Source organism: Vicugna pacos, chromosome 16 (assembly GCF_048564905.1).
Source record: "Vicugna pacos chromosome 16, VicPac4, whole genome shotgun sequence".
Lineage (NCBI taxonomy): Eukaryota > Metazoa > Chordata > Mammalia > Artiodactyla > Camelidae > Vicugna > Vicugna pacos.
The window spans coordinates 33,790,240-33,816,370 of NC_133002.1; the positions used below are offsets into that span (position 1 = coordinate 33,790,240).

At 40.6% G+C, this 26,131-nt stretch overlaps 1 protein-coding gene and 1 long non-coding RNA gene across 4 annotated transcripts in view; one reads left to right on the forward strand and one right to left on the reverse strand.

Moving 5' to 3' along the window:
• Positions 1-15,205, reverse strand: part of WIPF2 (WAS/WASL interacting protein family member 2) — a 40,313-nt gene extending 25,108 nt beyond the window's left edge. The window contains exon 1 of one of the 3 annotated variants that reach the window (XM_072938749.1): positions 14,885-15,205. The gene's annotated coding sequence lies outside the window, so the exon portion shown is untranslated. Of the gene's footprint in view, positions 1-6,045; positions 6,116-14,563; positions 14,694-14,884 lie in introns of those variants that run through there. The other 2 variants (XM_072938750.1, XM_072938751.1) reach the window with 2 other exon arrangements.
• On the forward strand, positions 13,920-15,275 carry LOC140686097 (uncharacterized). Its single transcript, XR_012059598.1, has 2 exons — positions 13,920-14,380; positions 14,843-15,275. It is a non-coding gene; the product is annotated as an uncharacterized lncRNA (long non-coding RNA).
• Positions 15,276-26,131: the final 10,856 nt, after the last annotated feature.

The window sequence follows — 26,131 nt, forward strand, 5'->3', positions numbered from 1 at the left end:
TACTACCAGTTTAGACATCACCTTGAACTAAGAAACTTTAGAGGAAAATTTCATGTATCTATGTTCATTTTATCCAATGAGCTCTTAAGCACAGACAGCACTGTATCCTTCTACAGTTCTTTCCTATTATTTTAAAGCATAGAATAGGGACTCAATAATCACTTGTTGAACTGAACAGAAGTAAATTTAAGAGTAGTGTTGTCTGAAAGAGCCAGCAAGTCTGAGCGGAGAAAAAAAAACAATGAAGGATGGACCAGAAATGGAAAAGACAGCAGAATGAAGAGATCTGTGAAAAGAGGAAAGGAACACAAGGCTATATATATGTGTAGTTCCGTGTTCCAAAATATTTTAACTTGCTGAATTTAATCATTCATGAATTCATCTATCGTCCAATAAATAATTATTGAGCACCCACCACTTAATCCATTCAATAAATATTTACTAAGCACCCACTAAATCTCAAAGCATTGTTCTATAACAACAGCTTGCAGCCGGGGAGACATTTGGCAGTGTCTAGATAGACATCTCTGCCGGTCATGACTGGGGGTGCTACTGGCATCTAGTGGATAAAAGACAAGGATGTTGCTAAACATTCTGTAATGCACAGGGCAGCCCCCCCACAACAATTATCCAGTCCAAAAATGCCAATAATGCTGAGGTTGATAAATCCTCTTCTAGAGGCTGAATAAGACAATTTTCTACAGGCTTGGGGTTTGCATTCTAGTGGAAGAGACAAACAAGGAAACACATATAATCTCAATATCTCTGTTACCGATAAAGAGAAAGAAAAAAAGAGAACCATAAAGGGAGAGTGCAGGAGCAGGGTAAGTGTTCTTTTATATCCAAAGAGGGTGGAGGCTGGGGGCTGGCTCTCCAAAGGGGTCTCTCCATGAGCAGACCAAGTCCTATGAACATCTAGGGAAAGAGCATTCCAAAAAGAGTGAACAAACAACAAAGGGAAAACCTCCTGAGATGGGAATGAACTTGAAGTGTTAGAGAACTGGTAAACAAACAAACAAAAATACAAGGGCAGCTAGAACAGGGTGAGGAGAGGAGTGGGAGGAGATGAAACCTGCACCTTACAGGCCATGCTCCAAATCCAGAAGTAGGATCCTTCTCCACCCAGTGTGCCTAGAATACCAAAGCCAACAGCTTCACACCCAAAGTAAGTTCTGTCAGTTCTCAGTCATGAATCCCACAGACTGTACCTGATCTCTCGTTGGCTTGAGCACAGCTAGGGACCTCGGCACTAACTAGAAGCCTTCCAGGGTTGAAAGTCACCTGACGGTAATCTGCCTACCCGTCCACCTGCCCTTCAACTTTACTCCTGAAAAGCGGGGCAGTACAGGGAAGCGGGAGCTCAGGACCACGGTGGCATAATGGCACCCAGTTCCTAAGTCACAGAAGCCCACGTGGGAGCAGAGCCAGGAGCTCCCTCAGAGCACACACATGCCACTGCAGGGCACTAACGAACGGCAGGAGCCAAACAGGTTTCTAGAATGACGTGGAAACTGATGTCAGCACAGAACTATGAGCACGCCCCCATGTGTCCTAGGGCAGGCTACACTACTAGAAGGTTTCCACCAAAGCATTTCTGGTTTCTCTAAAATATAAGAAAACAGACTAGAAAAACTTTCTTGTTATACATATTTAACCACTCTCCCTTCACAAAAAGGCTTTATATAGTCTGAAAATAATCCACAGCCCTCTTCTCTCAATGGAAAAGGTACTGCCTCCCCCATGAAATTCAGTTCAGCCAAACCTCTGGTGAAACAGATTTCTACCATGTGGAGAACTGAATTAATTAAAATTCCAAGGTTACTCCACAAAGGGAAAAAAATATCACTTTTCCAATTGCAGACATTTTCCATCGTGGAAATTCAACTATGCAGCAAATCTGATTGATTCAACAAGTAACAAAAAAAATTACAGGCACACCATGATTATTTAAACTGAAAATCTTAGCACTTCTTAAACCTGGAAGTTTTACTCTTTACATCAATGATTTTTCACTGTTACAAGCAGCGTGCAATTCTGGAAGAGGAAAGAATGGAGGCAGAAGAAAGATACGTAACTATCTGATAAAATCCTTTTCAAATTATATATTGACATAAGAACATAGCATCCATCCCAAAATGCAGCTTTCCCCCTAATATGACTCTTTCCTTTTGTCCCAGATTATTTTTCAAAAGCCCTAAAAACATAAACTCAGAAACCTACGTATTCATAGACCACTTGATGTGGTAAATACTAGGTACCATCGGTTATTATTCCTAGATATGGGGCAACCCAGCAGCCAAGTCCTGGCATCTAAACTGATGACAAATCAATGAGAGGTTTACTCTTATGTTCAATTAAATAACCATAGCTGTGAAGAATGGCTTCATTAAAAAGACAACTAGAGAGAACTAGCAAGAACAACTGTAAGTACAATGTCTGAAAATCATCCTAACCAGAGACCAGGGAATGACCTCATCAAACATCCCCAGCTTCTACCACATCCCTCAAAGCAAGGAGAAAACCCTGTTATACTGAAAGCACCGAAGCACTGGTCAGGTGGGGGACCATGTACAGAAAATAGTCAACTGCAACAAATCAGTAATAGTTCAAAGTGCTACAGTGCTTTAAAACATGGCCAGTGATCAACAATCAATAAGACAATAACACTTTAGACTTAGCCCTGTTTTTGTGACTTCATTCACCAAAACTGTTTCAATTAATCTTGTACAAATCTTTCAGAGCTGTTTCAATAGAGCTGTTTATCTCAGAATGTAACTCAGCTCTCAGACAGAGCCAACAAGGCTTCCTCAGGCTGTAGTATACCTAGTATCAGCCCCAAGACGTCCCACCACGGAGCACGAGGGCACTATGCACCAGGCCTCTGCAACATTACCAAGGCGGGGACCATTTGGCCCCTGATCTCCAAGCGATTCACAGCAACCAAGGAGCGGCTGCAAACACCACATTTCCAACGCTTTACATCCTGACAGTAAAAGATACAGCCATTTTTCCCTCCCAGGCCTGGGAATCTATAATATAAAAAGAAGAGAATGTCAATTAAAAGAAAAGGCGGGGGCAGGGGGGGAGGGTAGAGCTCAGTGGTAGAGTACCTGCTTAGCATGCACGAGGACCTGTGTTCTATTCCAAGTACCTCCATTAAAACAAACAAACAAACCTAACTACCCACCCCCTCAAAAAAAACAAAAAACAAAAAAAAAGGAGAATGTGCCTACTCATATTGTCAAAGTTAAAAACAAACTTCAAATCATAGTGCTTTAACATCTCCAAAAATGATGCTGCAAAATCTAAGGCAGATAATTAGTAAATCTCTTTTTAAAGCTTGAGTCAATTTTCCATTAAAAAAAAATACCCAGATTCCTAGATTTGGACAGAGAAATGATGCACATAGTAGCTCAATGTTCATAACTAATATTTCCTCCCCACCCACACACCCCAGGAACCAGTGGGTTTAGAAATGTTGGCTAAAAACATGGAGTCACACAAGGCCAAATTATTACCATCAGCCAGCATTTAACTAGAGAAGAGAGGACTTAATCAGATGAAGGACACACATTCTAATTTAGAAATCCAGACCAAAGCTAGACAGACTAAAAACACAGTCTGAATACAAAAGCAGTATTAGAGGAAGCCTAAGGAGTCTGCCTTGGAGACGCAGGAGAGCAATAAACGGTTTAGAAGACTCTTCTGAAACAGGGCTTCCAAACTTGCCTCAAGATAAGACCACATCCTCGGACATTTGTTTTAAAAACAAACAAACACAAAAAAGATTTCTAGGTCATAATCCAGACCTATTAAAGTCAAAAATTTTCCAGGAGAAAGATCTGGGAATCTATATATCCAAGGAGCACCTTAAGTAATCCTTGCTGTCAAGGAAGCCTGGAAAACACTGTTCTAAAGGAGTATTAGTAATCAGCCATGCGGACGCTACGTGAATGGGTATCAGCAAAGAAAAGCTGATGCATAAGATGGTTAAATATGAATATGTTGTATGCATTTATTTATCAGTGTTCCTTCATAAAACACCATTAAAATTACAGCAAAGGGGTTTTTTAAATTTGAAGTATTTCAAAGTATTGTAAAATTTTCAATGTTGTGTTACTTTCTGGTGTACAGCATAATGATTCAGTTAATATATATTCTTTTTCATTATAGGTTATGATAAGATATTGAATATAGTTCTGTGCTGTATGGTAGGACTTTGTTTATCTATTTTATATATAGTAGTTTGTATCTGTTAATCCCCAAGTCCTAATTTAACCCACCCTCTCCTTTCCCCTTTGGTAACCATAAGCTTGTTTTCTACGTCTGTGAATCTCTTTCTGTTTTTTAAATAAGTTCATTTGTATCATTTTTTTAGATTCCACATATAAGTGATATATGGTTTTTGTCTTTCTGTCTGACTTCACTTAGTAAGGTAATCTCTAGGTCCATCCATGTTGCTGCAAATGGCATTTCATTCTTTTTTATGGCTGAGTAGTATTCCATTATATACATATACCACGTCCTCACAAAAGGGTTTTTTTAAGGCATAAACTTAAAACATACACACACACACAAAATGGGAAAGGAGACAACAGCATAAAGAGAGATGTCAACAAAATTTGGAAGCTAGAAAGCAGATGCATTGGTGATAACTTCACAGAAAGGAAAACGCTATATGCTTGCAGTGGAAAGAAGCAAGCAGATTCTTATTAAAGAATCTTAGAAAAGGCTCAGATACTGGAGGCACCTGGTAGCTCTGGAGGAGGGAGTGTAGGAGGGGCTAAAACAGAATTGGTCGAAAGTCTGTATAAGAAATAAGATTCCTCTATCCCCTCTGTCCCCTCCTCCATGGCACCTGGCAGATGGGAGAAGTTGAACCAGAGGGTCTCTGAACCAAGTGAACAGTCATAGCAATGGGCAGCAGTGCAAAATGAAAACAGGGGGATCAAGTTAAAGTCTAAATTTTACTCAACAATGAGACTTGTCCCCGACCCCCAGCTTTCTTCTCCCACTTGTCTCCCAAAATACCTGTAGCTGGACTTATACTCTCCAGCCAAAAGAATGGAGGAGTCCTCTCTGAGGAAAGTAACCAGTGCCAATTCACCCTAAAATGCTGCCCACACTTGATGAGCCAGGGCTCCACACTCAGCTTTTTAATGCCTCATCCTTAAAAACGAACAGATAGCCAAAAATTTTCAGACATTTCAAGAAAACCTCTAACATGAAAGACAGGAATCAAAGTAAATAATCAAAACAGAATTCCTGATAACATGCAAAAATACATAAAATTCCAAGTAAATTTCTTGCAAATAAAAAGAATTGATAGCAAATAAGAAAAAAAAAAATTGGAGGACCAGTCTAGGAGTTTCACCATCTGGATATCAGGGGTTCCCAGAAAGAGGGAAGAGAGAAAAATTATCAGAGAGAATAAGAGATATCATACAAGAAAAATTTCCAGGACAGATAGAAATAAGCTTCAGACTGCAAAGATCCACTGAATGCCATGCCTTTAAATTCTAATATCCACCCCAAGGTACATCATTGTATTTTAGAATATCAGAGATAAAGACAAGACCCCAAAACCTTTCAGAGAAAAAACAGATCCCACACAAAAAAATCCACAAGCAGAATACCATTAAACTTCACAATACCATTACTGAAAGTTAGAAGACCACAAAGCAAGTCTTAAAATTTCCAAAGAAATATGATCCCCAACATAATATTTTATATCCCAACTACCAACCAGTGTGAGGATAGAAAAAAGATGATTCAGATATATAAAGCCTCAAAAAATGCACCCCCTCCTATGGATCCTTTTTCGCAACGCCTCTGGAAGAGGCTCCACTAATGTGGATGTTCTGAAAAGAGGTCTTTCCATTCGAGTTTAGGGATGAATTAATGATTGATACTCCAGTAAATTAAGCAAAGCAAAGAAAAAAGGTTATTATATTTAGGGGGAAAAGTGTAAGGAAGGAAATGTAATCACAGTACACAGTCATTTTATTGGATCCTAATTTTTTTTCTTCTTTTGATAATATTCACCTTCTGGACTCTTGGTAGAGGAGGGAGGTTGTGGTTGAAATTCCACCAACACAAGTCACTCACTCAAGATCTGGAAAGATGGAAGAAAGTAGATGCTATTATTGATCTTCCAGTAGCAATGAGCAGTTGTGTGGCCTCTGACAGATGACAGTCATGTGGTTTGCAGCAGTTTTCAATATTCTGCAAATTGCCTGCTTTTTGGTGTTTAAGGCAGCCAAGATTATTAAAGACTGAAGTTTCCTACAAGCCCTGTACAATCCCTGCGATGTGGCTTTCCCTGAGCTATGCTTCCATGGCCTTCCAATCGTTTGGTAATCCTTGTAATATCAAGAATGGCTTGTTTTTCAGATTGAATCCTGATATATAACACAAAAAGACACAAGCTACCAATTTAATCAAGACTGTGATCTATCAGTGCTGGGCAGACAGCAGGAAGGGTTCAGGGTGGCTAGCAGCATAAGAATGTAAAATTCAGTGTCCATAATAGAAATTCAATAGGTAAGATAAGATCTAAGAATGGGCAAATCAAGAAATAACAGTACACCGCGTAAAAACATGAAGGTAATACACACCAGGAAAAAAATGCTAAAAGTATTAAAAATGAGGACAAACAAGGAGAAATGGAGCAGCTTTTTGGGGGGGGTCGGTAATTAGGTTTATTTATTTATTTTTAATTTTTTGTTTTTTACTGAAGGGATTTAATGGGGATTGAATCCAGTAGGACCTCATGCATGCTAACCATGCACTCTACCACTGAGCTATACCCTCCTCCAGGAGCAGCTTTTTCAATTACAAGACTCACAGTACTATTTAACTCTTCAAACTATGTATTCTTACCATTTTGATTTTTAAAAATTTAATTACTAACACCCCAAAAATCTAACACTGCATAAACAAAATCAAGCTTCAGACTGACCAAAATTTCAAAAAATAAGATCAATACCAGATCTGTTACCAATGCAGTTAAAGAAAGTAGAAAATCCCAAACAAACCAAAATAATTAAAAGGCTATTATGCTTGATTCAAAAACCTGTGTCTCAGATTCAGCTCTAATGGAAGCAGGCTGCCTAATGTGACCTGACTCTCCGCCACAGCCTGGGTGTAACCAAACAATGTCCACCACCCCCAGAGCTCACTCAACCACAGGTCAAATATGTCAGGAACTTCCAGGCTGCCGTGAAAATTCATGACCAAAATTTAATTGCAAAGGTCAGCACAAAAATAGAGGGCTACATCTTAAAAAAATCAATCATCTTAGCTCCCTTTTTAGGTCTTGTTTTCAATTTAATGCAACTAACAGAAAACCAAAAATAACCAACTTAGAAGTTCTAAGAAATTGTTAATGAGGTAAAAAGACAATTACAAGGTAGGCTGGAATCCAGTTACTGATGACAAAAAACAGCTCTTCTCACGCTAGGCTGCTCACAGCTGACAGTACTAGCCCTGGACTTAACATGTGCCTTTCTTCACTTGCACACCCCAAATATAAAAGTAGAAAGCATCTACAGAGAACAGTAAGACGAAAGGAAAAATCAGTCTCCATTAAGAAAAGGCCTGGGTGGGGGGCAGTGGGGGTGGTTAGCTCAAGGGGCAGAGTGCATGGTCAGCATGTATGAGGTCCTGGGTTCAATCCCCAGTACCTCCATTAAAAAATAATAATAACTAAATAGACCTAATTACCCCCCCAAAACAAAACAAAAACCTAAAAGTAAATAAGTAAAATAATAATTTAAAAAAAATTTTTTAATTAAACAAAAAGGCTTAGCATGCACGAGGGCCTTGGTTCAATCCCCACTACCTCCATTAAACAAAAAAAAAGAAAAGGCCTGAGAGAAAATTTAAGCAGATGCTCCATAAAATGTTGATCTAGACTTCACATGGAGAGACAGACGTGTCATGCCTCATTTCAAAGATAATATATTAAGTCCCAACTCACCACAGATAGTCTAATAACAAAGCTGTGACTTTCACTGTCGAGGAGTCTCTTCTCTCTCACCCTAATACCCTTAAGCCATCAGATACACAGATGTGCCTTGCTGAAATGCTAGAAAAATCTGTGCATTGTCATTCCTTGATCACTAGTGATGGTCTGCTAAACCAAGAGCCTCCTTTAAGTTATGAAAACAGAGCAAGCTGATCCAATTACACAAGAAAGGTACTAAATCAAACAGGACCATCTGCGCTTTGAGGAAGAGTACTGTGATTTCTGAACAAAAGTTAATACACTTGCAGATAAAAATGTTTTCATATATCCAGAGCTATAATGGCCCTTGGGCTCCTGATTCATTTATATGTCCAACAAGACTCAGGCATCATGTTAAGACATATGGCCTAGATGATGAGTGTGACAGAATATTATATTCACTAGTTCATAATAAGAACATCTGTGTTCTCTCTCCAGCCCCAGGAGGCTTACAAAAAAAAAGTCAATATTCCCCAGAAGTGAAGAGGTTTTCTGTTTCCTAAATAGTAGGTCTGGCAAACTAACAATCCCATCATCCCCCATAATCTACGAACTGCTCCTCAATGATCTCCAAACCAATTCCCAGGAACCTAAAATTCTAAGTCCTAATCCAGCCACATAAGTTAATTTGCAGGACCTAAAAAAAATCAAGTCTAAAATAACAGGCTTTATCCAGGAGTTCTTTTAGAAAACATATTCCACTGTACAGGCATCAGATTTCTTTATGACATTGATGGTTTTGGCATCAACAGTAGTAAACTACTACCTGTGGAAAGAACTGACAGAAAAAAAAATCTCTGCTGTAAAGGCTGAGCTCAAAATCCACTGTGCCATTTATCCGTATTTTTGGAGAGCTCACATTCTCTGAAGCCTTGCCTCCTACCTCTCTGCCTCTCACTCCCTAAGCTCCAGACACAAAGGAACTTCCTTCAGTTCTTCAAAATAGTTTTTCCCTCCTCAGGACCTTCACCTATGCCACTTCCTCCACGTAGAACAGTCTTTTGTTCTCCCCTCATCCTTTAGGTTTCAGTCTTAAAAGTCAAGGGACCTTTGGGGGAGGGTATAGCTAAAGTGGTAGAGTGTATGCTTAGCATGCTCAAGGCCCTGGGTTCAATCTCCAGTATCTCCTCTAAAAAAATAAAGAAATGAATAAACCTGATTACCTACCCACTATCAAAAAAAAAAAAAAGTCAATGGACCTTCAACCTCAGGTGCGAGGCCTTCTAGCCAAGCATCCACGATTTCATATTGTTGGAACATTCATTGTATCCCTGGGAGTTGCAGCTTTCTGTAAGTTTGCTGTGGCTGATCCAAGAAAGAAGGCATATGCAGATCTCTCCAGAAATTATGATTCCATAAAAGATTTTGAGGAGATGAGGAAGGCTGGTATCTTTCAAAGTGCAAAGTGATCTTGGAATGTAAAGAATTTCTTTGGGTTGAGTTCCAAGGAAGTTTGTCACTTACCTGCATTCCTGAATTATCAAACTACGAATTATGAGTATCTGGGTTAGGGAATAGTTTCTCTTGATAAATAAACAATTAACAAAAAAACTCAAGGGACCTTCCCTGACAGCCTGCCTTCCCAATCAACCAGTGTCCCATTAGCTGTCTCCACAGCACTCAGAGCAGGAGTAATTAATTGTTTACTGGTCAATTTCCCCACTAGACCATAACCACTTGAGAGCAAGAACTGAGTCAGCCTTGTTCACTACTGTATCTCCAGCACCCACCACAGAGCTCAGCACACAGCAGAAGCTTAAAAATACTTGCCAAATAAATGAATAATAGAGCCAAAAAAATCAGCTTCAGCAATTCTACTTATAATTTACCCTACAGATTTAGTCACACATGCAAAGGGCAAAGAAAATAACTACATATATATAGTTATTCCCTGGAGCATAGTGTGTAAGAGCAAAGGACTGGAAACATTAGAAATATCTACCAGTATAGGACAGGTGCCAACTCTCTCTACTGCTTATATGGAATGACTACCAAAATAAGTTTTTTAAAAACTGCAGATAGTATTAACAGTATGCTATACTTGTTTTAAAAAAATGCAAGAAATATGTATATTTGCTTTATAAGTACACATATCTCTGGCAAGGATCTCAAGAACCTGGTAATAGTATTTGACTCTGGGCAGATGAGCTGGACTGATGAGGAGACAGGGTAGAAAGCAGGCTATTCATTGTGTACTCTTTTCCATCTTAATTTTTTTGAGCCATGTGAATGTATTACCTATTTTAAAAATACATAAACTGTGTTAAAGATAGTCCCGTCCTTATAAGACAGTGATAGAGGGGTTTAAATCTCTCATACCTGGATCTCTGACAACAAACACACTGCCTACATATGAGCACTGGAAAGGGAGAAGTGGAAAGAAGGAAGTCACTTATCCACAAACCTCGGACAGCTTGTCCCACTGTAGATTTGTATTATTTTAGAAAATTCCTTCCACCCGCCCAATCAACTGTCCCAATCTGGACATATGGACAATGTTTCACAGTCAGAGGGATTATTGGGAGGAAAAAAAGAGATTATTTAATTCAGCATTTCTATAAGCACAGGAAGCAGGCTGATGAATCTGTACTGAAGAATTATCATAAATACTGACTAAAAACAAATTACTTTCACTGAGGGGCCTCAATCCAAATACAGCTTAATCTGAATCTGTGAAGTTTCAGAAACCAAACATTTTTTGAAAACCACCTATTAGAATGGGGAGGAAATCTGCACACATTCCTTAGATATACAGATTTGTCAACCTCAAACCCCTGTCAGGAAAAAAAAGACCTGAGACTACATTAAACACAACTCCAATAATCATATTTGTTACCACAATCAAAGCCCTGGACCAGAGTCAAAAACCTCTGGATCTGAACCTGCATATCAGGAACAGAATACTCTGGATTAATGATAGCAGAAGAAAGGTGAATCCAGGGCCACCAAGAATAAGGTCTGTTTTGGGGTATCTCCAATGTTACAAGGGTGACTGTCATATACTGCAAGAAATTATCTTCATAATCCATTCCAAGACCTAATGGAGACACAGTTCTCTTCCAATAAGTATCCCCTGAAAAACAAAAGGGTATTCACTAAGTAGAACACACTAAAAAGGGCATTTACTAAATAGAATTAAGTATTTACTATAGCTGTACTAAAGTGTTATAACTTTGCCAAGCCAAATGGCAAATTAGAAGCCAATTCCTGGCCCCTCATCTGATAACCTATTTGCCTCCAGGGGCATGTTAAGCCAAAATCTTAAGAGATCTACGACTGACACAGACATCAACAAACTTATCACTTTCCTTCCCTGCTAGCATTGTTTTTCTCCATAAGTTCTGTTCAGCATTTTTAAAATACTCCTCTATGATAATACCAAGAAGTGCTCATGAGTTTAGCCTATGGCTCCCAGGCTCAAAAGCTTGGGAGTGAGAGCGAGACCAAAAAAAAAAAAAGAAAGAAAATGTCAGAAATACTCTTTCTTCTTCAATGCCTTGGATTTTCAAAGCTAGGCAAAGGCAATGATTCTGCATTTAATCACCAGATGAATAAGAAACAGATTTGAATTTAGAAGAAACATAAAGGAGTGCAAGAACATTCAGTAAAGAGTACCCCCTCGATTTTCTTGCAGAGCAGCTCTGAGGATCTGCCAGTGGACCTCACTGTGACATGGAACCCCCCATCTACTCTAATCTGGGCCATATCCCTCAAGAGACCAAGAGACAGTCAGCCGGAACTCTGCCAACTTCTGCTCAGGAGTTGTGTGAAGAACAGTAGCAACAAGAGCCTACTTTGAGAAGGAGATCAACAATCAGACCCAAGAAGAAAAGAAGTTATTTGGCAGAGGGAAGCATGTGGCCAAAATGTTAGTCACAGCTTCAAGGGTTCGGTTTGTGTTTCTGCAACTATTCTTTGCTTCGACAGAGTCCATTCTTTGTCCCAGGAAACCCAGCTCAGCTTGTCACCCTCCCCATTTGAGGCAGTCAAGAATCCTTTCAATTTGGTGGTATCAAACTGTGACACAGACAAGATGTCCACCAGAGACTGGAAAGGAGGGAAAAAAATTGTGTAATTTGCCATTTTCCACTTAGGGCTGACTCCAGCAGTGCAATGGAAACACACGACAGGAGACGAAAAATGGAAAAGCATTATGTGAAAGGAGCAGGTTATACCAAAAGTCAGCCCAGAGAGCAGAGCCTCCACAACTGATCTCAAAACCTTCTTTAAAACAAACCAAAAAGACACACTGTAGGTTGAAATGAGAACAAAATATTAAGCAAGTTTTTATCCCCAAATAAGCATACAAATGGGTTACATCCTGATAAACCCATTGTAAACTGAAAATACCGTTAAGTCGAAAACACATTTAATACACTTAACCTACCCAGCATCATAGCTTAGCCTGGCCTACCTTAAGTGTGCTCAGAACACTCATATTAGCCTACAGCTGGGCAAAACCATCTAAGTGGTTGCTATAAAAACCATTTTATAGCAAAGTGTTGAATATCTCATGTAATTTACTGAATACTGTCCTGAAAGTGAAAAACAGAATGGTTGTATGGGCACAGAAGGGTTGTTAAGTATATCGTTTGTTTCCCCTCATGATTGCGAGGCTGACCAGGAGCTGTGCCTGTCTACCACTGCCCAGCATCACGAGAGAGTATTATACCAAATGTCGATAGCCTGGGAAAAGATAAAAATTAAAAAACTGAAGTACAGTTCCTACTGAATGAATATCACTTACACACCGTCATGAAGTTGAAAAATCCTAAGTCAAATCACGGTAAGTCACAGACCGTCTGTATACACTTCCTACCTGCAGCTCTTCCTGGGGCTGGTATTAAAACTTTGGTCTCCTGAAACAGCCTGAACCAGCAGCCTGTGACTTTTTGAATTACTTCAGAGCAAAAGGAACACAGATTCAAGTACACCAGGTTACTCTTCCAATCAAAGAGCTCAAGAAGTCAAAAAAGAACATCTGACAATTTCCCCAATAGGAACAGGAATCCTCTCTTTCCTTCTTAAAAGCAATCAGTAAAACCTGAAAACTCTATAGTTTAAACACCTTCCACTTTCCCCTGCATTTCACTTTTGTGCTGACATCACCTAACTAATCAGTACCAATTAAGGTAAACAACACTATTCTGATATCAAGTGTGAAGTAGAATTAGAAACTGCCCCCTCTTGAGCAAATCCACGTCAGACTTCAGAAATGCCAAGACTTCAGGAACACTTCTAAGATAAACAAGAACACTTACAGGCAAATGTTTAGAGTATTATGCCCAAAGAAAAAGCCAGAACAGTCAAGATGTCACAGGATTAACAATAAAGAAGCTAAAACTGTCCCCAAGCACCCTGGTCCCCACTAACTGGCAACAGGGACAAAGTAACTGGAGCAAAGCAAAAGGCTCAAGTGTCTAAAACACTATTTTTCAGTGAATTCTCAAAAAGTTCATGGGGAAAGTGTTTGTCAAGAGTAAAATATTCTTGTGGCTAGAAAACAAAATATAGCATTCTTCCACATTCTCCATCAACTGACCTCATTCATTCCCATTTCTAACTTCCCCATCTCTGTCTTGATGGCAGCCAATACAATGTAACACAATAATATTAAATTTTTGGCTACTAAAAGTTGACATTGAGCAAAGTTTAAAAATTGACCTGTATCAAACCAAAACCAACTCTTCCCTGGCGGAAAAAAAAAATGCGCAAAGTTGAGAGGAAGAAACTGAGAGGAGGTGTCTTGTAAATATCAGTATCTCAATCTTGTTTTCAAGATCACTTCTTTGCATCCACTTTAATGATCCCACTTGGTTAACACAATCTTTGAGAGGCAGAGAGGGATCATACCTGCATTTCTAAGGGGGAAAAATGAGACAGTTTAATGATTTGCCTCAAAGTCACTTACTAAATCCATAGGTGGGCCAGAACAATTCCTATTTCCTGAAATTATCTTCTGGTTTGTAAAAGAAGAAAAAAGTCACCAAAAACATGCAGTTAAGTCGTTCAGAAACTGAAATGTAAGGCAAAAACAACAGCCTGAAAAAAAAGGTGGATCCTGGGGGGCCCAAAGCCGTAACAGATCATTCAAATTCCTTTGAAAAATATGAATTCCAGTACACACCAGCTTCTTCCAGCTCCTTACCCCAGTGTTATCTTTAAAGACTCTTCCTTCCTGATCAGTAAACTCAACAACACACACTGCTCACGTTAAACACTTTAAAGATTTCCGTCTTCCCTCACGTCACACCACTCCAATCTGAACCCTCAAAGGCAGGTTGCTCCCAAGCGAACTTCAACATCTCTCAATACAACCTTTAACTCAGTTCTGATTTCTTCTCAACTAACGCTCTGAAGATTCCCTCCAGCGTGAGCAATTTCCGCAGTTATCTATTCAACCATTGGTTTTCACTCATCAATCCCCAAAATGTCACAGTGCCGTCCTCATCCAAAGCTTCCTGTTAATTACCTGTTCCCAACAGGTCCTCCCTCCCCACCCCCGTTTTTGCGCACGGCTACCTCGCTCCTCACTCAGAGTGCCGCCTTACTCACCTTACCCAATCCTTGAGGATCCCTTATTTTCTCTCAGTAACCTTCCTCCCCATTTCACAGTCAGCCCTCGCCCCACACCAATTCCCGACCACTCCTCCCTACTTAAGATTCCCCACGCCCCCTCTTCTGTAGGTTATTCAGACACAGCCCCCAGCCCCCTCCCGTCAGGCCCCGCCCCCAGGACCCCTCTCTTCCACAGGCCCCTCCTCCAATGCCCCCCTCTCCCAAGCCCCGCCCCAATCCCCCCATCCCCGGCTCTCCCTCCCATTCGGTCCGCAGGTCATCTCAGCGACGGACCAGCCTCCCCGGCGTCTTTCCGACCTGGCCGCAGCGGCTCCGGGAGCGAATCCTCCGCCACCTCCGCTCCGGCTTCGTCCCGTCCTGCTCGCCCCCCGGCAAGCTCCCTTTCTCGCCGCCGCCGCCCCTTTTGCCAACCCGGAAATGGATCTGCTCCCACCGTCCCCAGCGTCCGCGAACAAAATGGAGGAGGGGGAAAAAGAAGGAGGGAGCAGAAAGCGAAGAGACGCTACACGCATGCGTCCCTAGAAAGCCCGCCCCCTGCCGGCGCACGTAAAGGCGGAAGCGGTCTGGTGGCCGCCATCTTGGGAAGGTCGCAAGAATTTCTTGCCAGCCAAAAGCGGAGTTTGCAACTTTGGCTGCAGTTGGAATCACCTGGGAAGACCTGAATAAAGATACCTGATTTCCACCCCCAGAGATTCTAATTTAATTGGTCTTGGGTACGGCTAGGCATTGGAACTTTTAAAGTTATTCAGGTGGTTCTAACATTGCTGAGGTGGAGAATCACTGAGTTAAAGTCTTGACTCTTTTCATCTTTATTCCGCGTGCGCGCGCACGCACACACACAGCCACACGCACACGCACACACCATAAATATCCTTTCCTAATTTCGAGGTAACGAAGAACCTGCCCCAGTCAACCTTGCAAGGTCTCAGTAGTCAAGCTCCAGTTGTCATGGTGACAGAGAAGCAAGCTCTGCTAACAAGTCATTGTTAACGTCATCTTAGCCGCCCGACCCGCAGACTCGTGAACATCCGTCTCCTTTTCCTCTGGCCAGGGATGGGGGATGGTGCTGCGGACTCTTCTAGCTGCTTGGGGCCCAGAAAGGAATCCTGTGCCTTTCCTTGTGGGGCTGCTGTTAACTCCGTCCCAGCTGTCTAAGGATCTCTCCCTAGTCCACCTACAAAAGTGCTTTTCTAGTGCAGTCAACCCCATTGCCTTATATCCTCAGAATGTTCTTTGTGTCTCTCCATCATCATTTTTAAAAGCTGAATCCGAAGTAAGGGGGAATTGGGACTTAGTTCTCATTACTTACTAACTGCATGCCCTTGGGCCTCAGCTACTCCATCTGTAAAACGGGTCTAACAGTACCTGTCCCAACTGTTTCATAGGGTTGTTGGAAGGCTCAAATGAGGTAATGAATAGGAAAGCATGTGATAAACCATAAGTTGTTATTATTTTTGTTTTCCTTCTTATCTGCCATTAGAAGTGCTGGGCACCACCCACTAGTCAAGTAGATATCACAACATTCATTGAGTACCTGTTGTGGGCCAGGCACTGGGGTAGGCATGAGAAAATGGCTATGGAGGTGACTAAGACAGAGCATCTGCCTTCAGGGAATTCACTGGGTGGTGGGCAGATTGGCATGTAAACACCTGGCTGAGATACAAGTCAGCATGTGATTAGTGTCTTGGGGATATATGGGCTGTGGGACATCAGACAAGGGAGTGATTACTTCCTGCTAAAGAATGGGAGAAGGTTTTGTAAATGGTTTTGAATCTGGCCTTGAAGGATGAGTAGGATTTTATCACTAGTCAGAGAAGGCAGGGAACACATTCCGGGCATAGGGATCCATAGATGCAAAGATAAAAGATTTTCAGGTATGTACCTGTATGCCTGAAGGTGGGATGATGGCGATTGGGCCAGAGACATGGTAGATATAAACTCCCAGCTCTTCAACCTCATCTCCATTCAGTCCCCTCCTTGCTCACTGCTCACTATGTAGACTCACTTTCTTTCTTTATTTTTAATTGAAATATAGTTGATTCACAATGTTGTGTTAGTTTCTAATGTACAGCATAGTGATATAGTTATATATATCTATATACAGTTACATACATTCTTTTTCATATTCTTTTTCACTATAGGTTGTTACAAGCTATTGAATATAGCTGCCTGTGCTATACAGTAGGACCTTGTTGTTTATCTATTTTATATATAGTAGTTTGTATCTGCTAATCCCAAACTCCTAATTTATTCCTCCCTTTCCCTTCCCCTTTGGTAAGCATAAGTTTGTTTCCTGTCTATGAGTCACTTTCTGTTTTGTAAATAAGTTCACTTGTATCATTTTTTAAGATTCCACATATAAGTGATATCATATGATATTTGTCTTTCTCCTCTGACTTACTTCACTTAGTACGATGATCTCCAGGTCCATCCGTGTTGCTACACATGGCATTATTTCATTCTTTTTTATGGCTGACTAGCATTCCATTATATATATATACACCATTCACCTACTGACGGATATTAAGGTTGCTCTCATATTTTGGTTGTTGTCAGTAGTGCTGCTATGAACATTACAGTGCCTGTATCTTTTTGAATTAGTTTTCCCCAGATACATGCCTAGGAGTGGGATTGCTGGATCATATGGTAACTCTATTTTTAGTTTTTTAAGGAATCTCTGTACTGTTTTCTATAATGGCTGCACCAAATTACATTCCCCCCAACAGTGTAGGAGTGTTGCTTTTCTCCACACCCTCTCCAGCATTTATCATTTGTGGACTTTTGATGGCCATTCTGACTGGTGTGAGGTAGTATCTCATTGTAGCTTTGATTTGCATTTCTCGGATAATTAGCAGAACTGAGCATTTTTCAAGTGCCTGTTGGCCATCTGTATGTCTTCACTGGAGAAATGTCTATTCAGCAGACCTGCTTTCCAGTGCTGCAGTGCACCAAGTGGTTCCTCAAGGCCTTTGTATTGGTTCTACTCTGCTTCTTCCTCATTTCTCAGGCTTTAGCTCGAATGTCCCCTCCTCACTGCCCACCGTAGCTAAGGTAAACCTCCCATTCTCTATAACATCACTCCATGATAAGCACAGCCCCTGGGGTGCAGAACAGAAACATCTCACCTAGACCTGGGGAGATAGGTGTTGGCTTCATAAAAAAAGTAATACCTAAGTGAGACCTAATGGGTAAGTAGGAATTGGCCAGGAGCAGAGGGGAGGGAAAAGCATTCTGGGGCAGAGAGAGAATGTGCACAAACCAAGAAGAATCATGGCCACAGCCCCAAAACTGGAAGCATTTGGATATAGTTAGAGCGAGAACTTAGGGGAGAGGTAAGAAATTCGATCGAAGACCTAATCATAACATCTGACATTTATTAATACTTACCATGTGCCAGGGTCTGTTATAATATCACATGTCATAACTCATTTATCCTCACAATAACTTTCAGAGGCAGTGTTATTATGCCCATTTCACAGGTGAAGAAACAGGAAAGTTAACCATCTTGCCCAAAGTCACATGCCTACAAAGTAGCAGAACTATCTCCGGAGTCTGTGATCCTGCACCCTACCAGACCCCATCCCTTTGTTATAACAAATATAACTCAATTCTACTATCCTGAAGTGAAATTAACAGATGAAATTAACAAAAAAAAAACACCCCAAAACAAAAACATGATTTCAGAAAGTCAATATAATGCCCTGACTATTAAAAAAGACAAATAAGAGGAAGGCGTTTCAATCTGTCAATGTTCAGGCATGACTACACTGGAGGATGTACAGTGAAGCAGTCACATGCTCGCACTCATACTTAGAATCACTAAGACTGTGACAGGGACAAATGCAGACTGACCTAAGGGTGTTGTATTGGGTAGCGTTGTCATTCATGATATGATTTTCCCAAATGGCAAACAACTCTTGTTAAAGTTCTGAACAACATAGAACAGCAGAGTAGTTATAGTCCTAGAAAAAACAGATTGTATTAAATATGTGCAAAAATATTTTTTGTTTTGTTTTTTCTTTTTTGGGTTTTTTTTTTAATGGAGGTACAGGGGATTGAATGCAGGACCTCGTGCATGCTAAGCTATACCTTCCCGCCTGTGCAAAAATATTTTATATTTGTATTTTCCTGCTCTGACAATATGGCAGGCTAAGTACCTTGGAGACCTTCCCCTTAACAACTAAAAATCTTAGATAAAATATGTTTCTTACTCGTAGATGCTTTGATGAAAAAGTAAGCAATTTTCAGGGCAAAACAAAGTAAGTGAAGGCAGGGGATGCAGAGAGAGGTAAGTGGAACAGTGAGACAGGCTTTTGCTCCAAGGACACTTGCCTAACTAGGTGAACTTGAGCTTTCATCACTCTCTTGTGGGAAAACAAAACACCCCAGGACCTCCTAAACAGGGGAGTTTGACAGGAGATCCTCCTTCATAAAGATGGGGCCCCAAAGGTCTGCATCCTCATGGTAAGGGTGCATTAGAGCTAAATCTGTCCCCTCTTCCCTTGGGCATAAGGTTAATGGAGATAAATTCTCAGCTCAGATGATAATAGATTTTTCACATAGAATGTTCAGTGGGACACTGAAAGTCACGTGGATAATTTCTGGTTGTATGGAACAGTCCCTTGCAATGCCAAAATCTAGCATCCTTGACCCCTGCCCACCAAATGCCAATAGCACAGCCTTATCATTATGATAAACAAAAAAAGCTTCCACAAATTTCCAAAATGCCCCCATGGAGAACCACTGCCCCAGGCTACCTTGTCAAGTTGTCATGGGCCAATTTGTGAAGGACTTTATTATCTATTTTGAAAAACTAGATGTTATCTCAAAGGCAAGAGGAAAGCCATTAGAAAGTTTAAGCCAAGAAGTGCCATGACCCACTTTGCCTTCTAGAAAGATCGCTCTGACTGCAGCATGGAGGATGTATTAGAAGGGGCCAGATTACAGGCAGGAATGCTGCTTGGGAGGCTGCTGGGGGCATCTAAGTGAGAGATGCTTGATGCCTGCTCTGAATGGCATGCTGGACACAAAGACCTTGGAGGCAGGGCTTCCTGTCTGCAGAGCCCAATGCCCCAAGTCTTAGTTCTCCCCACTCCTAAGTAGGGTGAGACTTCAGACAAGCTACTCAACCTCTACCAGCCTCAGGCTTCTCACCTGCCAAATGGAAATAAGACTAAATGGAATGCATCTGAACTGTGTACACAGGTGGAAAGCACTCATTAATCTTCGCCATGATCATTATGACATTATCAGCAATAGAAATGGCAAGAAGTCTTTCGAGAGATGTTTAAGAAGTGGAATGTGAGGGCTGGAGAGAGGGAGGAGCCAAAGATGATTCCCAAGTTTCTGGCTTGAACTCCTGTGTGTAGGTGATGCCAAGACTTAGCTGGAGAGAGTCAAGGAGGAAGAGAAGGGGCTGGACTCACAAACTGTGGTAACTGGCCTTTAAAGACAGCCCCCAATGACCCAGGACTCCTCATATTCATTGAATCTGGGCTGGCCTGTAACTCCCTTTAATGCAGCAGGAAGGACGCTGTACTAGGTCCAGAACTAAGCCTTAAGAAGACCTAGAAGCCTCCACTCTTGTGCTTTTGGGACCCCCTAAGCTCCCATGTAAGAAATCCGCTATTCTGTTATAGAGACCATCTGGAGGGGAGACCTTGACATGGAGAGAGGTCCAGCCATCCCAGCCTTCCAGCTGTTTCCGCCAAGTTTAAGATGAGTGGGCAGCCGTCTTGAACATCCCAGCTTCAGTCACCTTCTGACCACAGCCACATGAGATACTCCAAGTAAGACAGCAGAACTGCCCAGTTGAGCCCCCATTAACCCAGAGGATCATGAGAAGTTACAAAATGGTTGCTGTTTTAAGCCACCAAATTTGAAAGTTTGTTATGCAGCAGCAGATCCCCAAACAGAAATCTACTGATGAAATCTAAGCCCAGAGTATAGCAGGAAGAGAAGAAGGCTCAGTACAGAGCCAAGGGAGTCCATGTGCAAGGACTAAACTAAGGGAGAAAGCCAGCAAAGGAGACTTAGAAAGAGAGGACAGAGGGAAATCTTGAGAGTGTAGGGTCCGGAAGTCGCAATGAGTGGTTAGGAAGGAAGGAAGATCAGAAATATCAAATGCCAGAGAGAAGAACAGTAAGATAAGTTTCCCTTGGACTTGGTAACATGGGAGTCAGTGGCCTTGACAAGAACCGTTTCAGTGAGTAATGAGGGCAGAAGCCAGATGCCCTTGTTCGAAGAATGAAAAGGAAACATACAGCAACAAAACCAAACTAGAGTTACACATATTGACCTGGGAGATTCTCACAAGCATGATGTTGAGGGGCGAAGTTGCTGAACACTACCTCTGGTAGAACGGTATTTACATAGAGTTTAAAATCATGCAAATATGAAAATGACAACTCAATTTTTATTTTATTTTTGTCTTTTGTTTTGTGGCAGGAGGTAATTAAATTTATTTATTTTTTTAATGGAGGTACTGGGGATTGAACCCAGGACCTCATGCATGCTAGGGCACTCTACCACTGAGCTACACCCTCCCTCACCAACCCAGTTTTTAAATGGGCAAGGGAGCTTGTTGTAGGTTGATGAATGGCACCCCAGACCCAGCAATTCACGTTTATCTGGAACCTCAGAATTTGACCTTGTTTGGAAATAAGCTCTTTGCAGAAGGAATTAGTTAAATTGAGGCCATGCTAGATTAAGATGAAGTCATCCTGGGCTAGGGTGGGCCCTACATCCAATGTCTGGTGTCCTAAGAACAGAAGAGGATTCAGAGCCACATACAGGGGAGACCACCATGTGAAGATGGAGACAGAGATTGGAGTGATGTGTCTACAAGTCAAGCAAATAAGGTTCACATAATATGGAACCATTTTAACCACGCTAAAGTGTATAGTTGAGTGGGTTTTATATTCACGATGTTGTGCAACCATCACTACCATCTAATTCCAGAACATTTCCATCACCCCAAAAAGAAGCTCCACGTATTAGCAGTCTCTCCCGCTTCTGCCCTTCTCCCAGCCCTGGCAACCACTAATCTACGCTCTGTCTCTATGGACTTGCCTGTGCTGAACATATCATATACATGGAATCAAACAATACGTGACCTTTTGTGTCTGGGTTCTTTCACTTAACATAATATTTTCAAGGTTCATCCATGTTGTAGCATGTATTATTATTTCATTCCTTTGTCTGGTCAAATAACACACCACTGTATGAATGTAGCACATTTCCGTTTCTCCATTCATCAGTTGATGGACATTGAGTCATTTCCACTTTTTAACTATTGCAAATTATGGTGTTATGAACATTCTGGTACAGAGAGTTTCTTTTTGGAGTGATGAAAATGTTCCAAAATTGTGCTGATAGTTGCACAAGTCTATGGATATACTAAAAGCCATTAATTATACACTTTAAACAGTGGATGTGAATTACATCTCAATAAAACTGCTACCCTCCAAAATCAAAACACTATATTATTTTGAGATGTATACCATGTAATGAGAGTTTAGAGAAACACATGGAAATGATACCACACCCAGGAAAGTGGTTGCCTCTGGGGAGAAAGGGAGGGGCGAGTACCAGGGGCCTCAGCTGTAGGGTAAGGGTTCATTTCTTAAGCTGAGTGGTGGAGACACGGGTGTTCATTAGTTTTTAAACTTTTTGTATGATTGAAATATTTCACAACACATTTAAAAATAACTTTTTAACAGGAGTGAATGGTTGGGATACACAAGATATTTGCCAGCTGCAAAAATCACCATGTACAAACTACAAAAAGGAAAAAAAAATAAAAGAAAAGTCTTTTTAATGGAGAAATCTGGCAGGCCCTCCTTAACCACAGAGCCAAACTCAGCCATCACTATTATGGGCCAACCTGACCTTATTCACCTCCCGGGTAACGCTATTAACAGCATCACCTGCAAAGTATTCTTCCCTAGGACACTTAAGCTCCAGAAACCACCAGAACTATACTGTCCAACCTAGGAGCCATTAGTCATTTATAGCTATTGATGAATTAAAATGTGACCAGTCTGAACTGACATATTCTGTAAGGATAATATGCACACCAGATTTCAAAGACTTCATACCTCCCTCAAAAATGTAAACTATCTCATTAATATTTTTATATCGATTACATGTTGAAATGATATAATTTTGGATATTTTGGGTTCAATAAAATAGATTCTTAAAATTAATTTGCCTGTTTTTTCTTACTTCTTTAATGTGACTACTAGAAAAGTTTAATTACGTATTCAGCTCACGTTATATTTGTTTTGGACTCTGCTGCTCTAGACAGAACAAATAGCTTACACTCTGTAGAGGGAATGAAGGTGCAGGTAAACAAGAGCAAGGGGAGACAATCAGACAAGTCAAGAACTTACAAGACACCTGCCCTAGACTTTGAAAAGTCAATGTCATAAAAGAAAAGAAAAGAAGCTGTCCTAGATTAAAAAAGGCTAACAAGATATAACAGCCAAATGCAATGCATGGGTGTTGATTAGATCATGAATTTTTTTAAAGTTTTCTTAAAGACATTTTTTGAGACAACCGGGCAAAGTTAAATACAAGCTGAATATTAGCTGATATCCTAGAACTACTGTTGATTTTCTTGGGTGTGATAATGGTGTGGTGGACATGTGGGGGAACGTCCTTATTCTTAGCTGATTCCTGCTGAGGTTTTTAGGAGTGAAATGATATTAACATGTTTAAAATTTTTAATTTATTTATGTTTTAATGGAGGTGCTGGGGATTGAACTCAAGACTTCGTTCACGCTAAGCATATGCTCTACCACTGAGCTATACCTACCCCCCGTATTAATATTTGCAACTTATTTTCAAGTAGTGTGGCAAAAGAGAAAGTATGTGTATGTGTGTGTAGAGACAGAATAAAAGCAAATTTAGCAAAATGTTAGAGTCTAGAAATATTTAAGAGTATTCATTGCATTAATCTTTCAACTTTTCTGGGTTTTAAATCTTTTATGATGAAAAGTTGGGGAAACAAGACAAAATAAAAAAAGGAATGAATGGAACATGAGGATGTGGAGCCCACCCTTTCAAGAAGCTTGGGTTGGGGAGAGTATAGCTCAGCGGTAGAGTGCCTGCCTAGCATGCATTGAGCTGCTGGGTTCAATACCCAGTACCCCTATTAAAATAAATGAGTAAAGTTAAAAAAGAAAAAAAAGTGTTTTTCAGTTTGGAAAAAAAAAGTTTGGTTGGCCTGGCACTGGAAGTCATAGGGGACAGTAACTACAGCAGATCAAGGAAAGTGTTTTTAAAAATGAAGCCAATTTAAAAAAAAACAAAATGAAACGTTGAGAGGGTTTAAATGCTTAATGGGACGAAGCCAGTAGAGAGGCAGAGAATGAAAGATACGGGTTGTTCTGGTCAAATTTCTCATGCCTGGGGATAGACTTTCTGAGAGAGTCAAGACATCCCCCAGAAATACTCTATATGAGCCCCCACCTCCTCTCCCCCTCCTCTAGGCCTCCTTCCTACCAAGCTTGGTGAGAACAGAATCTTGGTGGTGACACCTAGTGGATTCAAAGGGCACTGCTTAAATTCTTCACTGCCTACACCATGTTCAAGAGGGCATTTTATTACACCTGAAACTAACACAACATTGTAAATTAACTATACTTCAATTAAAAAAAAGTTGAGAAGGGAAAAGACAGAACCTTCGAGAGAGGAGAAAATTGGTGGGCAGCTTCTTGTTCTTAAAAAAAAACTCAAATGGTGAGAATTTGAACAGAGATAAGGAAAGGACAGGGATTCTTTATGCTCAAGGAAACAAAAATCTATTTAAGAAAATAAAAATTCCAAAGAACCGACAAGTCAAAAAAAAAAAGAGGGCATCTTAGTATGCTGGTCTTCTGACTACTCCAAATTATTTTCACCCTTTTGTTCACTGCCAGACCAGTCTAGAGAGTGCAATGTTCCTGAGCAAGCTCATCCTCTCCCCACACAGCCCACAGAGCCCTTTGACCACTTCTTGTGTCATGATAGGCAGCTCTCAGAGCCCAGCAATGCCTCCCAGTGCCTCATCCCTGACTTCCTACTTCCACGCTTTGGTCAGCAAACCGTTTGCCTACTTCAGGACCTGGGACATCTCTTCCAAGAAGCTTTCTCTCATTATCCCCCACCCCCAGCCCCAGACTAGTAGTGAATCTCCTTGGCTTAATTCCTAGAGCACTCATCACCTTGTGTCTTGTCCCCCTCTTACAGCTCCTATTTCAAACAACCTCATTGATTCATTCGGCAAATATGTATTGAGTGTCTCCTTTGTGCGAAGTACTATTCCAGGTTCTGATGAGTGAACAAGGAGCTCACTTTGGTAGGTGAGGAGTAAGCACAGAACAAAAACACAGAGAAGTATAGATGATGTCAGGGAGTGATGAGGGTATTGAGGAAAATACAGGAGGCTGAGGGGATAGAGAGTGGGGGTGGAGGGGAGGATAGGAATAGTCAGGAGAGGCTCAGGGAAGAGCAAAGGTAAAATCTCTGAAACATAAATGAGTGTTATGTATTTTAGGAACAGTAAAGCAGTCAGCATGGTTGGAGTAGGACAAGGGAGAGGAGGAAGAGGAGGTGAGGTCAGAGAGGAAGGACTTTTTTTTCCAGCCTTTTAAAGAATTTTTTCTTTTCACAATATTGATATACAATGTTGTTAGTTTCTGGTGTACAGCATAGTGATTCAGTTATACATATATAAATATCCTTTTTCATATGTTTTTTCATTATAATTACCATAAGATATTGAATATAGTTCCCTGTGTGTACAGTAGGACAGATGATTGGGTAAAGAAATTGTGGTATATATATACAATGGAATACTACTCAACCATAAAAAAGAAATAATGTCATTTGCAGGAACATGGATGGACCTAGACATTATCTTACTAAGTGAAGTAAGTCAGACAGAGAAAGACAAATATCATATGGTATCACTTATATGTTGAATATATACAAAGCAGAAACAGAGTCACAGACCTAGAAAACAAACTTATGATTACCAAAGGGGAAAGTGGAGAGAGGGATAAATGAGGAGTTTGGGATTCGTAGATCCAAACTACTATATATAAAATAGATAAACAAGGAGAGGGAGGATTTTGATTTTTAATCTAAGTGTTATCAAAAACAGAGGAGTGTTATGATCGGAATTGTTTTAGCTGAGATGTGACATTACAGTGAAATGAATAAATATCACAATTCAGTGAAAACACACACACATGTATAGTCATGCCCAGGTCAAGATACAGAACATTTCTATCACCACAGAGAGCTTCTTCATGTCCCTTTCTAGTCAATACTCTGTTCCACCCCATAAGTAACCACTATTTTTATTTCTATCCCCATAATTTTACCTGTTTTTGAACTTCTCTAAACAGAATTATACAGTGTGTAGTCTATGTGTCTGGCTTCTTTTACTCAATATTATGTCTGTGAGATTCATTTAGGCAAGTAATAGCTGTTTGTTCCTTTTTTATTGTTATGTCATATTCCATCATAAGAATATACCACAATGGATTTGTCCAT